Source organism: Silene latifolia, chromosome 6, assembly GCF_048544455.1.
Source record: "Silene latifolia isolate original U9 population chromosome 6, ASM4854445v1, whole genome shotgun sequence".
In the NCBI taxonomy this organism is placed as follows: domain Eukaryota; kingdom Viridiplantae; phylum Streptophyta; class Magnoliopsida; order Caryophyllales; family Caryophyllaceae; genus Silene; species Silene latifolia.
The window spans coordinates 13,037,180-13,052,753 of NC_133531.1; the positions used below are offsets into that span (position 1 = coordinate 13,037,180).

The following is a 15,574-nucleotide window of genomic DNA, read 5'->3' on the forward strand; positions in this document are numbered from 1 at the left end:
ATCACACCTTGTTTTTCAGCGTTACTGTGTAGCAAAACTATTGGGCTGGTTTAATTATTTACTCAATGGTATATAAGGCCCAAAGCCCAAATCGCATCATATAATTGCTGCATATCATCATCATCTTAGCACAAGGTTGAGGTCAATTGTAAATACTCCCCCTTATGCAATTTACAAATTATAGAACAATACGATCCGTTTTTATAACAACACTTTTCATTTAATATTAATAAATGAACTATTTTTTTTACTCTTACATTATAAAAACCATCTCACGCAATAACTACTACAAACAATTTTTGTCTGGTCCTGCTCGATGCCGGCCAATCGGTGACATCTTATCAATCTATCATTCTCTTAAGTACCTTAACTAAAACGCAATAAGAGTAGTAATTACTACAGTAAGTACCCAAAGATTGAATTTCATGCATGGCAGGACCATTTTGCCGTATCTGCAAATACTACATTTGCGGCTTTCTAATAATTCATACCACGAAATTTCATATTTTGTAGTCTTATACCTGCATGCATGCATCAATAAACATGAAGTTTCCTCAAACTTTTAATTTACTCGTACAACATATATGCATGTACTGATGTACAAAACAAATCTCACGAAACATCCCTTTACTACTACAATTATTTCTCTGTAAGACCGCTTTACGTCAAAATTAGGTAAAATAGAGTTTTTATTAGTGTAAATATGTTAATATTTACCATATATTCTTTAGCCTTGTATATAGGGATTTTATATGTATCATATCTTGACTTTAGGTTACAATATCATTGTAACTATCCTATATATATGCTATACAATTGATCACCCTAATTCAGGGGATTACAAACTAATATGGTATCAGCTAGGTTTCGACTTTAGCCCTAATTCTTCTACTGCTTCGGCTGCACAACAATTGTTTTCCCCATTTTTTCGATCCTTCTCTATTTCTTTATCTCTTCATTTCGATGGGAGACAAAACTGACACATCGTCATCTTCAAAACCTCAACTACATCCCGTCTTCACCGTATCTAACATTCAAAATAAGATCCGGATACTCGATGGCACAAAGGTCACCTACGCGTCATGGGTTCGCCTATTTACGCTTCATGCCAAAGGATATAAAGTCCTCTCGCATATTGACGGTACTAAGCCCCCTGCTGCAGCTGCCGCCAATTATGACGAGTGGTGTGAAATCGACGCTCACGTTCTTCAATGGATATACGGAACGTTGAGTGACGACCTTCTCCCTCGAGTGCTTGAAGATGAGTCGACTGCTTATGAGGCCTGGAAGCGAGTTGAGAACATCTTTCTCAACAATAAAGGAGCGCGTCTTGCTGCCCTGGAACACGAGTTTAACAACCTTAAACTCGCAAATTTGCCTTCTCTTGAAGCCTACTGCCAGCGTTTGCGCGACATCGCTGGTCAAATGAAGGACGTCGGTGTTGCGGTTGATGACAACCGTCGTCTTGTCTTTCAGTTAGTCCGTGGCCTCCCATCATCCTATGATACCGTCGCAGCTTATATTAATCAAACTCTCCCGACTTTCGAGACGGCTCGAAGCATGCTTGAATTGGAATTACATCGCCAATCTGCTCGTGACGAACCTCCTGAAGCTCTCGTCACCTCTCATTCCCCACCTTCTGATTCGTCAAATTGGAATGAGAAGTCCAAGTCTAATAACAATCAGCCACGCTCTTCCAATTATCGAGGTAACAATTATAATCCGCAATTTAATAATAATTCTAATAACAATCGTCGTCGTGACTATCGTGGCAGCAACAACAAGCCTCGAACCGAGTATCAACAGCCGGTTTCTAATGCTCTTGTGGTTTCTCCGGCTATGACTTGGCCTATGGCTAACTCGTGGTCCTACCCCTGGACTCCTCCCCCATGCCCGTACCCAAATTACCCCGGGTGGGTCCAGCCTTGGCAATAGTGGGGCCCTTGGCTCAATTACAAGCAGCCTGCTCATCCTCCACAAGGGCAGGCACATGTAGCAGAAACCGACACTACTCAACTCACTGATATTGGTCAAGCTTTTCAAGCTATGAATTTACAACCTCCTGTTGATGGACCTTGGTTTATAGATACTGGTGCGTCGTCTCATTTAACCTCCGATGCTGGTACGTTGATCTCTTCCTCTAATGCGCATAAAATTCGTTCTATTTTAGTTGGAAATGGCCATAGCATTCCTGTTCGGGGATCGGGTACCTCAACCTTAAACGCTAAAGATCGCACCCTTTTTCTTACCAATGTACTGTATACCCCACATATTATTAAAAATCTCATATCAGTACGACAATTTACCAAAGATAACAATGTCTCAGTTGAGTTTGACCCGTTTGGTTTTTCTGTGAAGGACCTTCAGAATGGGACTACGATCCTGAGGAGTGACAGTACTGGCGAGCTATATCCCGTGTCCACTAAGTCATCCGTGTGTACCTCCCACTGCTCTCCTGGTCACGGCTTAGTCACTCTATCATCCGATGTCTGGCACAGTCGTCTCGGTCATCCGGGACCCAATGTCCTTCAACACCTTCGGAGTCAGTTTTCCATACTATGCAATAAAGTGTCGTGTTCTTCTTCATGTCATTCTTGTCAGATTAGCAAGCATAAACGATTACCTTTTCATAATTCGAATTCTGTTACTCTTGCTCCTTTTGACATTATTCATGCTGATTTATGGACTAGCCCTGTTTTGAGTAAAAGTTCTTACAAGTACTACCTTATTCTCATTGATAATTTTACGCAATTTGTTTGGGTCTATCCTCTCACAGCTAAATCTGAGGTCTATGCTAAATTTATCCAATTTACTACCTATGTTCGTACTCAATTTCAATGCCAAATTAAATGTTTTCAATGCGACTCAGGACGTGAATTTGACAATAGTTCCTTCAAATCTCATGCAATCAAAAATGGCCTTACTTTCCGCTTCTCATGCCCAGAAACATCTCCCCAAAACGGGAAAGCAGAACGAATGATTCGACGGATCAACGAAATTGTGCTTGCTCTTTTATACCATGCGTCCGTCCCCCCTACTTATTGGGTAGATGCTCTTCACGCTGTCACTCATCTTCACAATATCCTCCCCACAAAAACTCTTCAATATCGCTCACCCACTTCCGCACTCTTTCTCAAAGAACCCTCTTATGACCATCTCCGTGTCTTTGGCTGTGCTTGTTATCCTAATCTCTCTTCCAAACGACCACATAAACTTGCTCCCCGGTCTACTCGTTGTGTCTTCCTCGGGTACCCTCCACAACATCGTGGGTACCGCTGTCTTGACTTAACCACGGGAAAGATTTATATCTCCAGGCATGTCACTTTTGATGAGACCGTTTTCCCATTCTCGGAAACCTCACACAGGAAACCTGAGTCCTACTCTTTTCTCGATGACCCACTTAACCCTCTGCTTTTTAACCAAATCTCCCAACCCAGCCCAACCCACGACCCACACCCGACCAGTTCCCCGGCCACCCCAAACACCCAGCCGCTGCCCACACCCGAACACAACCTGACCAGCCCCCCTACCACCCAACCCAACTCCCCTTCTACACCCCCTGTCACTCCCGTGACACCTCCCAGCTCTCCCCCCTCTACGAACACCCCCATTTCCAACCCACCAGTCACCTCCCCTACCACCTCCCTCGGCCTGTCCCCCTCACCACCACCACCACCACCCCCTCCTCCTCCCCCACCGTCACTGGCTCGTGTGCATACCATGTCTACACGTGCCATGAATGGCATATTTAAACCCAACCACCCGCCTGAAGCCCACACCACTCAAAACGTCGCCCTGTCACCCTTACCCAAATCCCCCCATGAAGCCCTCCGTGACCCGAACTGGACTTTGGCTATGCAGGATGAATTTCGTGCCCTTAAGGAGAATCATACATGGGACCTTGTAGCGAGACCCAGTAATACGAATATTATTCGTTGCTTATGGTTATATCGACATAAATTTAATAGCGACGGCACATTACAACGGTATAAGGCTCGGCTCGTGGTCAATGGGAAATCCCAACAGGTAGGTGTTGATTGTGACGAAACATTTAGCCCTATTATTAAACCTACAACAATTCGGACGGTCTTGAGCTTAGCTGTTTCCCGTTCTTAGCCTATTCACCAATTGGACGTTAAAAACGCTTTTCTTCATGGTGACCTCGCTGAGACGGTTTATATGCATCAACCTCCGGGTTTTGTTGACAAATCGGCCCCTACACACGTATGTCGTTTGCGTAAGTCTCTTTATGGCCTTAAACAGGCTCCTCGTGCCTGGTTTCAGCGCTTTGCGACATTTGTTTTAAGACAGGGATTTCGAAGCAGTATATGTGATTCCTCGCTATTCATTTATCATTCCGGTTCGGACATTGCTTATCTTCTTTTATATGTGGATGATATTATCTTGACTGCTTCCAGTACTACTTTATTGCGCCATATTATTCACTCCCTGTCACAGGAATTTGCAATGATTGATCTAGGGGTTCTTAATCATTTTTTGGGCATTTCCGTCACTCGTACTCGTAAAGGCTTGTTTATTTCTCAAGGAAAATATGCTGAGAACATCCTTGCTCGTGCCTCTATGACATCGTGCAACCCGACTACCACACCTGTTGATGTCGGTTCGAAATTAAGTGCCACCTATGGTCCCTTGATTTCGGATCCTTCTTTATACCGTAGTCTGGCGGGGGCGCTCCAGTATTTGACCATTACTCGGCCCGATATTGCCTATGCAGTTCAGCAAGTTTGCCTATTCATGCATGCCCCGCGTGAACCGCACCTACATTTCCTCAAACGGCTGCTTCGCTATGTGAAAGGTACTCTTGCTTATGGTCTTGTCATTAATAAATCTCCCTCACTTAATATAACTGCTTATTCGGATGCCGATTGGGGTGGATGCCCTGACTTTCGTCGATCCACCTCGGGATATTGTGTGTTTCTTGGTGGCAATCTTGTTTCCTGGTCCTCTAAACGCCAAGCCACTGTATCCCGCTCCAGTGCTGAGGCCGAATATAAAGGGGTTGCTAATGTCGTTGCTGAGACAAGTTGGTTGCGTAATCTTTTATTTGAGCTTAAGGTCCCTATTACGCGAGCCACATTGGTCTATTGCGATAACGTTTCCGCTGTCTATCTTGCTGGCAATCCCGTTCAACATCAACGCACCAAACACATTGAGCTCGATATTCATTTTGTGCGTGAAAAGGTACAAGTTGGATCTGTCCGCGTGCTTCATGTTCCTTCGGAATATCAATATGCCGACATTTTTACTAAAGGTCTACCTCGCTTCTTATTTAATCGGTTCCGGTCCAGCTTGAGCGTTCGGTCTCCTCCCGCTCCAACTGCGGGGACGTATTAGTGTAAATATGTTAATATTTACCATATATTCTTTAGCCTTGTATATAGGGATTTTATATGTATCATATCTTGACTTTAGGTAACAATATCATTGTAACTATCCTATATATATGATGCTATACAATTGATCACCCTAATTCAGGGGATTACAAACTAATAGTTTTTAGTGTAAATACTAAATATCATGAGTCATGAGGCGTTTTACAAACTCCTTATATAAAACCGTCTTACACTAAACTTTGTAGCACTACTTACTACTTGTTACGACTTACTATAAATAGACGAACAATCAAAGGTTGTTAAACACATAATTAAGCCAAGTTATTATCAATTTTCCAAGCTCTTTAATAATTTCTTTGATTTATTTCCAAGCATCCTACAATGGCATCAAATGGCACTGTTGAAGTCAGTCGAAAGATGACAATGCACCGACTAATTGAGGAGCATGGGTTGTGGCGGAGCCAGGATTTAAAATGAGCGAGGACAAAGAGGTTATAGCATAAGGCAACCTCTAATAAATCGGAAAATTTTAACTAAAAATTTCGAAGTTTTCAAATTTCACTGGGGGCAGCGGCCCCTACTAGCCCCTCCCTCGCTCCACCACTGCATGCAGGGGCGGATGCAGGAATTTAGGGTTATAGCGTCCAAGACGCTCTCTTGGCTGCTGTTGTCCAAAAGACCGGCTTCCATGCCGCCTTTGTTACGGGTTATAGCGTCTCTGCTGCTTACCTTGGACTGCCTGACTTTGACTTGCTCACGTATTCTTCTCTTCCTTCTTATCTAATCTACTACTCCTTCCGTTTTGATCAATTGTTGTCCTTTGATTTGGCACAAATACCAAAGAAAGAGAAAGCCGTCAATTATTAAATGACAAGCGGAACAAATTGAGTGTGAATGATCAAATTGCTCATCAAGTTCATTCTTAAAATAGAAAGAACAAAATTGACTGAGACACCCAAAATGAGATAAGATAACAAATGACCAGGACCGAGAGAGTAATTCGTTAATTTTTTTATTAGGGGTCGTTTGGTTCGTTAGAGGAATTGAAATTCCAAGTATGTTACAATTCACATGATTTTGCAATTCATGTGAAATGGAAAAAAAGTGTTTGGTTAGAATGTAGGAAGTGAATTCCATAGGAATTCCACTTACCTAGGAGGGCCTAGGTAAGTAACTTCCCCATTCATGAAGGAATTAGAGTTCCTATGAAACTTTAATTCATGTGATTTGTGGTAAACAAACAAACCAGCAGTTTTGCAAATCACATGAATTGCAATTCACGTGTTTTATGTTGGGTAACCAAATAACCCCTTATTATTAATTAACACAATTGCACTTGAATTGCTACTATTAGTTTTTCATTGTATAAGATCGTCTCATCTCCTAGTTACGAACTAAAGGTGATTTATACCCATAGTTGGTTACTTGAGAAACTATTATCTAATGGTAAAGGTTAAAAAGATGTATTCTTATTATCAATTAGTCTTGCTGAAGACGGGTCGGAGCAAGTGACGGATAATGCCACTCACAAAACGAATAGGGGAGACAAGGTGGGGGCACCCCCATGTGCTTCTCTCTCTCCTCTATTTGGGTCATTTGTGAGGGAAAATGGTATCCGTCACTCCAAAATGACGGATACGTGCCGTCACAAATGAGATTTTGTGTCTTATTTAAGACATGTATATCAATTTTAAACTTAAAACGAATTAATAGGTGTTATTGCATTATTTGTGTGTATGGGCTATTTGTAATAGTTGATGGGCCACTCTTATAAATGGCCTATTAATAAGGCGAGCTAACTCATACAACTATTTAACTTTCTATGGACTAATCTAATATTATGGGTGTTGGGCCACTCTCATAAATAAGCAATTAAGGCTAACTTAACTACATTACATTAATTTGCTTTTTTTTTTGCATGAGCCATGTGCATCAACAATTCAACATGATGTTTCATAAAGTTGAAGCATTTTACACATGTATGATGTATCAATGTAGAACATGTATGATGTATCAATGTAGACCTGGTCGGGTTCGGATCAGGTCAGTTTATACACGGGTTAATTTCGGTTTTGTAAGAGTTCGGTCAAGTAGGATTGTGCCAGTCATTTCGGGTTCGGACCATTTCATATCAACTATTATCAATTATATATGGATAATAATCAATGGGCAATAATAAACATTTGGGCCGAATTATATTGGTTCGGGTAAAGCTCGGCTCTTGAGTTCGGGAGTCGGGTCGGGCAATTTTGCCAAGTCAGTCTATATAAATGCACTCCTTTTCCAATCATTTACTTACGTTTGATGAAAATATTTTTTTACGAAGAATACTAAAGATTAATATAAATATACGGTTGGAGTTGGGACCAATCATACAGGAGTACAGGAATATAGTGTATAGATACATTGTGTTATACGTATATTGTACATAAACAAAAATAAGTTTATACACACTATTGTTGATACTAACCATTATTAGTTCCAATATATTCCGGAGTATTTTTTTTTATCACACGTAACTAGTTTCGGACTTCTAATTCTCTTACTTTTAACTTAGAAAATTGTCTTACATAAAACCCGTCTTATTTTTTTGTATAGGACAACCGAAGTTGTACAAGCAACTTCCAAAATTACAGCAACTGCTCCAAACTTGTGTGTCATTGTTGACGGAGGTATGTTATACGTATAAGATTGGTGTATTAGAATGAAAATGAATTGTTCAGATTACAAAGTTAGCTAGGCTATTTATACTAATCCTAGGAAGCTAAATAAGGCTATTAGATGGAGCCTTGTGCAAGACTTGACTATATTAACAAGATTATGATTACAAGATATTGACTAAAGTATTATGTTCATATGGTGATTGATATTTGCAGATTATGTGGATATTTGATTGCTTGAGGAAGATTCTTGAGGTATAGAAGATATACTGTTGATACGCCCCCGCAAGATGGACGTCGAGGAGAGGAGTCCAATCTTGTCTCGTAGTTCATGAAAGCGAAGCCTGGGAAGCGGTTTAGTGAGAGCATCGGCCAATTGATCTTTGCTAGCAACGTGTTGTATGCGAATGTGGCCAAGCTGAAGTTGTTCACGAACGAAGTGAAAGGAGAGAGCCATATGCTTCATTCAGGTGGAAGACGGATTCTTGGCATATAGTGTAGCGGCATGATTATCACAATATAGTCTTTGGGGTTTTTGTGAGTGATATGAAGCTCGGTAAGAAGATTACGGAGCGAGTGTTTCGGTTTATTCTGTTGCGACGGCTCGAAATTCGGCTTACGTGGTTGAGAGAGCAAGACCTCGTTGTTTCTTTGAAGACCAAGAGATTGGATTGCGACCGAGGTAGATAATATAGCCAGTGATGGAGAGGTAGTTATCCTTATCTCCTGCAAAGTCAGCGTCACAAAAAGCGTGTAAGCATAGAGGAGAGTTTTTATGAATTTGAAGTCCATGGGTTTGTGTTCCTTGAAGATAGCGAAGTAGCCGTTTCAAGGCGCCCCAGTGGTTGGACGTAGGATGATGAAGGAACTGAGCAAGTCGGTTGTTGTGAAAGCAATATCGGCCGGGTAAGGGAAAGATATTGCGGACTCCCAACAATAGCTCGATAGTCCGAGTGGTTATGAATTGGTTTGTCATCTTCACGAATTAGATGGTTATCGGTTGCCATAGGTGTTGTGGTTGGTTTGGCATCTGACATGTTGTATTTTAGAAGTAGATCATGAATATATTTGGATTGGTTTAAGTGAAGTCCGAGATTGTTTGGTGTGACTTCTATACCAAGGAAATAGGATAACGGTCCAAGGTCTTTAATAGAGAACCGGTTTGCTAGTTGGTCGATAAAATGTTGTAAATGTTGAGGGTTTGGTCCAGTAATGATAATGTCATCAACATAGACAAGCATGTATATACATATTGGTTTTGTTTTAAAGATAAATAAAGATGAGTCAGAGAGCGATTGTTTGAAACCATAGGTGAGGAGATAGGTTTTTAGTTCAGTATGCCAGGCTCGAGGAGCTTGTTTTAGGCCATAGATTGCTTTGTTGAGTTTACAAACATAATCAGGTTTTGATTCGTCAATAAAGCCTTGAGGTTGGGCCATATAAACATCGTCTGTTAATGTACCCTGTAGGAAGGCATTATTGACGTCAAGTTGTCGGAGAGACCATGACTGAGTGACTGCGAGTGAGAGAACTAGACGGACCGTGGTGGGTTTTACGACTGGACTAAAGGTTTCAGTAAAATCAATGCCGGGTCGTTGATGAAAACCTTTAGCTACTAGCCGAGCTTTGTGTTGTTTTAGGGAGCCATCGGGATTATATTTTATTCGATAGACCCATTTACATCCAATTATATTCTGAGAGGGTTGAGGAGGAACTAATGACCATGTTTTATTTCGATCAAGTGCTTGAACTTCCTCTTGCATTGCTTGTCTCCATTGGGTTGAAACAAGAGCGTGTTTAACAGTTTTTGGTAAGGAGGTGGGTGTAGCGGAAGCAAGGACAAGGTTTGCATATCGCGGGTTAGGCTTGCGAATGTTGTTATCAAGGCGGGTGACAACATTGCGAGTTGGAGGAGGAGGAGGAGGAGGAGAAGGAGAAGGCGGTGTAGATGATACGGTAGGGGCCGAGAGAGGTGTTTCCATGGTGATTTGAGGAGCCGTGGAAGGGTTGGTGGCCGCGGAGGTATCGTCAGTACTAAGTTCAGTGGAAGTTGTGGAAGGGATTGGTTCGTGGGAGGTACGTCGAGTATATACTTGGGTTATGGGTGGTCGTGTTGAGTGGGTTTGGGACTGAGTAAGAGGGGTTTGTGTTGCGGGAGGTGATGGTAAGACAGGAAGAATAAGGTGACACCAATCATCCGGGTTAGTGTTGGTCGATGGTGATGGCGTGGTGGTGAGAAGACGAGTGTAAGCGAATTCGTCTTCTATAAATTTGACATGACGAGAGGTATACAAGCGATTTGTTTTTGGATCAAGACAGTGAAAGGCACTTTGAGTGGATGAGTATCCAACAAAGATGCAAGGTGTTGATCGGTAGTCAAGTTTGTGTTTTGTGTAAGGCCGAAGCCATGGATAACACAGACAGCCGAAGTTATGTAATTTGCTATAGTTGGGTTGTACATTATGCATTAAAAAATACGGTGTTTGACCATTTAGCGTTTTAGTAGGGAGGCGATTTATTAAATATGTAGCTGTACTAAAGGCAAATGGCCAAAATGTGGTGGGTAGACCTGCGTGAGAAAGGAGGGCGAGACCCGTTTCAACAATGTGACGGTGTCGTCTTTCAGCATACCCATTATGTTCGGGGGTATGTGGCGGAGAAGTAAAGTGACTAATTCCATTATCTAGTAAGGCGGGAGTCATTTTTTGAAATTCTCCACCGTTGTCGGAGAAAAATTGTCTAATTGGTTTTTGGAAATATTTTTCGACTAAGGCTTTAAATCGTAGGAATACTTGTATGGTTTCAGATTTTTGTTTTAATGGAAATAACCAAATGTATTTGCTAAAGTGGTCAACAAATATGACGTAATATTTGTATTTTTCGCGAGAGTAAACCGGACTAGTCCATAGGTCGGAATAAATTAAGTCTAGTGGTGCGGTGGTTTTAATCGTTGAAGTTGCAAATGGTAGCTTTTTGCTTTTGCTAATTTGACAGCTATCACAGTATTCAAAATTAGAGAAAATAGAAGGAAATAATGCATTTTTATTAATAGCTTTCATAACATCAATAGAAGGGTGTCCTAATTTATGATGCCATGAGAGGGTAGTTGAGCCCTTTTGGTTTGAGTAGACTTGTGGTTGCTTCGGACTCAACTCGTATATGCCGTCCTTAGCTTAGGCCCTGAAGGAGTGTCGCACCCGTCGAGATTGCCTTTATAATAAAAGAAGATGAAGAAAAAATAGCGTAAGCATTATTATCCCGACATAATTGCGAAATAGACAGAATGTTACGTGAGATTTTTGGTACGTGCAAGACATTAGTCAATTGAATATTTGAATTAGGTAATTGAAACGAACCTGTATGGGCAATTTCGAGTGCGGAACCGTCTCCAATTATCAGCGAATCAGGGCCAAGGTAGGGCGAATGGAGGGCGAGGGTATCAAGGTCATGGGTTACATGGTTGGCACCACCTTTGTCGAGCAAGTAGTTGTTGTTGGGTGGTAGGTGGTGGTGGTTTGTGGGCTGCGGTCTGGTCCCTGGTCTTTGGCGGGTTGGAGGGGCAGGGAAAATAATGGTGGGAAATAGCTTTCTAAACAGCGGGCAGTCAGCTATTACGTGACCAACCTGACGACACCATTGACAGCGACCTTTGAAGGGTCTAGGAGGCTGATTGGTGGAGGGTTGGCCGTGGGATTGGTTGAAGGCAGGTGTTTGGGCAGTGGTGGAACGGTAATTGCCTCGGTATTGATTATTGTGACGATAATTAAGGTTGGCAGTGGGTTGAAATGGGTCATTGATTGGAGTTTGTTTCATGAGGAGTTCATGTTGAAGCAACTTCTCATGAAGAGCTTCAAATGTAATCGGGGTGTCTCGGGCTCGGACAGCGTCGATTACTGGTTTGAATAGGTTGTAATCGAGACCTTTTAGGACCTTGGATACAACATCCTCGGGGTCCAATACTTTGCCCATTAACGCGAGTTGGTCGATACACGCTTTAATGGCGTGCATATACTCGGTAATGGATTGGTCAGCTGTTTTAAGGATCGAATCGAGACGATCCTTTAATTGGAGGATATGGGTGCGAGATGGGTTTGCGTAGGTATGAGCAAGAATGTCCCACGCCTCTTTCGAGGTGGTTGCGCGGACAATCAATGCTTGTATTGTGGCTGATAAGGTACCCATTAGAGCACCTAAAATTAAGCCATCTTGTTTTCGCCATGTGTGGTAGGCGGGGTTGGGGGTTTCTGTTTTGTCGGCAGAGAGAACAGTGGGTGGTGGTTGAGGGTGGGTACCGTCAAGGAAGCCCAGAAGACTGAACCCGAAAAGGATGTGGGTCAGCTGGAACCGCCATGAGGTATAATTGACGGAGGTAAGCTTCACACAGTGATTCAAGTTTAGTGAAGTCAGGGGTGTTTCGGCGTCGTGGGGGTTGGGTACACGGTTGTCGGATTGAGTCATGATGATTGGTGATTGAAGAAGGTTGGCAGCGGTGGTTTTGGGTTTTTTGAAAGTGGCGGGTTGAGGACTGAGGTTGAAGACGGGTGTTTTGATGGATCGAAGGCTTTTGGATACCATATAAGATTGGTGTATTAGAATGAAAATGAATTGTTCAGATTACAAAGTTAGCTAGGCTATTTATACTAATCCTAGGAAGCTAAATAAGGCTATTAGATGGAGCCTTGTGCAAGACTTGACTATATTAACAAGATTATGATTACAAGATATTGACTAAAGTATTATGTTCATATGGTGATTGATATTTGCAGATTATGTGGATATTTGATTGCTTGAGGAAGATTCTTGAGGTATAGAAGATATACTGTTGATAATACGGACCGCCGAAACTGTGCAGTTTGCACCATAAAATAGCTACAGCTAGAAATTTTGGTAAAACTGGACATTTGTTCTGTTTCTAAATGTGATTGCAAAACTTACTAGTTCAGCTTCATAGTTAATCCTAAAGATAATATCACTAATCTATAAATGCCATGATCGAGCTAGCGTCTTCTTAATAATATACGGCGTATTTCATTCTGAGGCCTTCTTATTTGATGTATGATAGACACCGGTGGAGGCGGTCCTCTTAATGTGCAGAGGTTCATCAAGGAGTAGATAGCTGCGGGTGCCAAGGGTGTCTTCCTGGAGGTATAACATTATAACAACATACATTTATTGAAAGTTTGGGAAATTATCCGTATGTTGCCAAATTCTAATCGACTAAACGAGAATGTCGTAGTGATTTTGTGAAACTAACTTCAGGATATTTTCTTAACAGGATCAAGTATGGCCGAAGAAGTGTGGTAAGTATAAAGAGCTCTTTAACAACAATAAATCCATTTACTAAGAACAGATGAAAAATATATCTTCTTTTGGCTTGGTCTTGGAGTGTAAACCTTAGGGGTGGTTGTGTTTTGGATAACAAATGAAACTAGGATTCACATTTGTTGCTTGGACTCGAAATGGGACAACAAGGTTTTAAAGGCTGTTTTGAAACACAAATTAAGCAAGCTTGATTTGGGGACACAACAAGGATTCAAAACCAACTAAATGTGACAGAACAATGAAAGTAACCAGGATATGACTAGAGCTACATCACTAAGCAGGCTCAAGACTCGGAATCTCGTTCAAGATCACTAAGCATGAACTAAATTCCTCCTCAAACACTAAGTAATGAGGGGTTTTTCGCACTAAACAAGAAGAAAGGAAGTAGAAAACTCAGTTTTCAAACTCATAATTTTAACTCAACATAATCTGAAATTTACATAAGTTTAGAGCTCCTTATATAGAGGCTCCAATCTAATCCTAGCCATACATCCAATATTACATCTAAGGGTCACAAAATGGCTGGTACGGGACAATAAAAACGGCACAAACAAGGCCTTACAAAGCTTTACACAAATTGAAATGAAAAGGACATAAAGCATAAAGCAAAACAATGTAAACTAATAAGACAATCATCCTTGACTCCTTATTTAATGATAGGTGAGACTTCTTGGGAGCTTCAAGGGGACCGGCCATGAGTAGTATATGAGCCATAGAGCAGCAAAAAGGGTCCTTGGAGTTGGTTTGTACAATTTAGGAAACTTGAAAACGACTTGTGAGCTACCCTTGCAAAACCGTGCAATTGTGGACCTCGGTTTTTGTTTGCTCTTTACCTCTTGATATGTGTCATTCCAAGACAAAAGTCCCAGACAAAAATGTTCTAAACTCATCCTGGATGAGAATGTGACCGGTTTTTGGCATGCACCACTTAGACGGTTTTTGATTTAGAGCCCAATTTTGTCGAGGCTCCAAAACCGTGCGATTCCAAGCTAGTGTGTGCTTCCAATTCCATTGCAGGTCTAGGTCATATGCGCGGAAAAGCAGTTGTACCTGCGGAAGAGCATGCCCTCAAAATAGCAGCCGCAAGAGAAGCTATTGGCGACTCAGATTTCTTCCTTGTCGCAAGAACAGATGCTCGTGCACTTCACGGTCTTGAGGAAGAAATTAGGCGTGCCAATCTATACAAAGAGGTGCGAGTATACGATATAATATTAAAATTCACAAATTTAAAAAGTAGAAGTATATGTTCTTCGATTATAATATGGTACATGGATAGCAAAATCTAATTTGGTTTATGAATTTGTAGGCTAGAGCAGATGCAACATTTGTCGAGGCACCAACTAATCTAGACGAGTTGAAAGAGGTATCCTCCAAAACAAAGGGTTTAAGAATTGCAAACATGATTGAAGGAGGAAAAACTCCGCTACACACACCAGAAGAGTTCAAAGAAATGGGATTCCACTTAATTGCCCATTCAGTCACCGCAGTTTATGGTACAGCTCGCGCTTTGGTCAACATCATGAAAATTCTCAAGGAAAAGGGAACTACAAGAGATGACCTGGATCAAATGGCTACATTTTCCGAGTTTAATGAGCTTATATCAACTTGGAATCTTGGTATAAATGGAATCGAAGCTTAAAAGCTTCACACCAAAGGCTTGATCATACAACTTTTCTTAGTTAAAGCAAGCTCGTTAAGCCTAGTACTTGTGTACTATAATTATAATAACTTTGTGGCATGGCTTCCACTATTTTCATTGATCATGATCTTATAATTAATTTAATTCGCATGATATGTGCACAATTGTTATCTAAAAAATATTTCGAACGATAATGGAAATTTCATATATAAAAAGTATTGCTATAATGTTAATCTGTCCCCGAAAACTTGATTGTGGACTACTGACGATGATACTCAAATTGTTCGACATGTTCTTTTAACCCATCACAAATTATACGATAAAATGGTCACTTTTAAGCGGTCGCAATATAATTGTCCCTTTTTAATATTAAAGTCGGAACAATATTATAGTTAGTACTAATATAAGTACTATCGATTGGGCTATTTTCTAAGTGGATGTTATTGACGGCTATTGCCAATACTTAAAATTAAGAGTGGGATAGTACTCAATCTTAAAAATTAGCCACCAACTACAATCTACAATGCGTTGCTTTGGATCATCATTAACATATTATGTAATTCCTATGCATAACGCATTAGTCGATTATCAATCCTCTA

At 41.1% G+C, this 15,574-nt stretch overlaps 1 pseudogene; it reads left to right on the plus strand.

Moving 5' to 3' along the window:
* The first annotated feature begins 963 nt into the window (after window positions 1-963).
* On the plus strand, window positions 964-14,997 carry LOC141587530 (uncharacterized; annotated as a pseudogene).
* The last annotated feature ends 577 nt before the right edge of the window (window positions 14,998-15,574 follow it).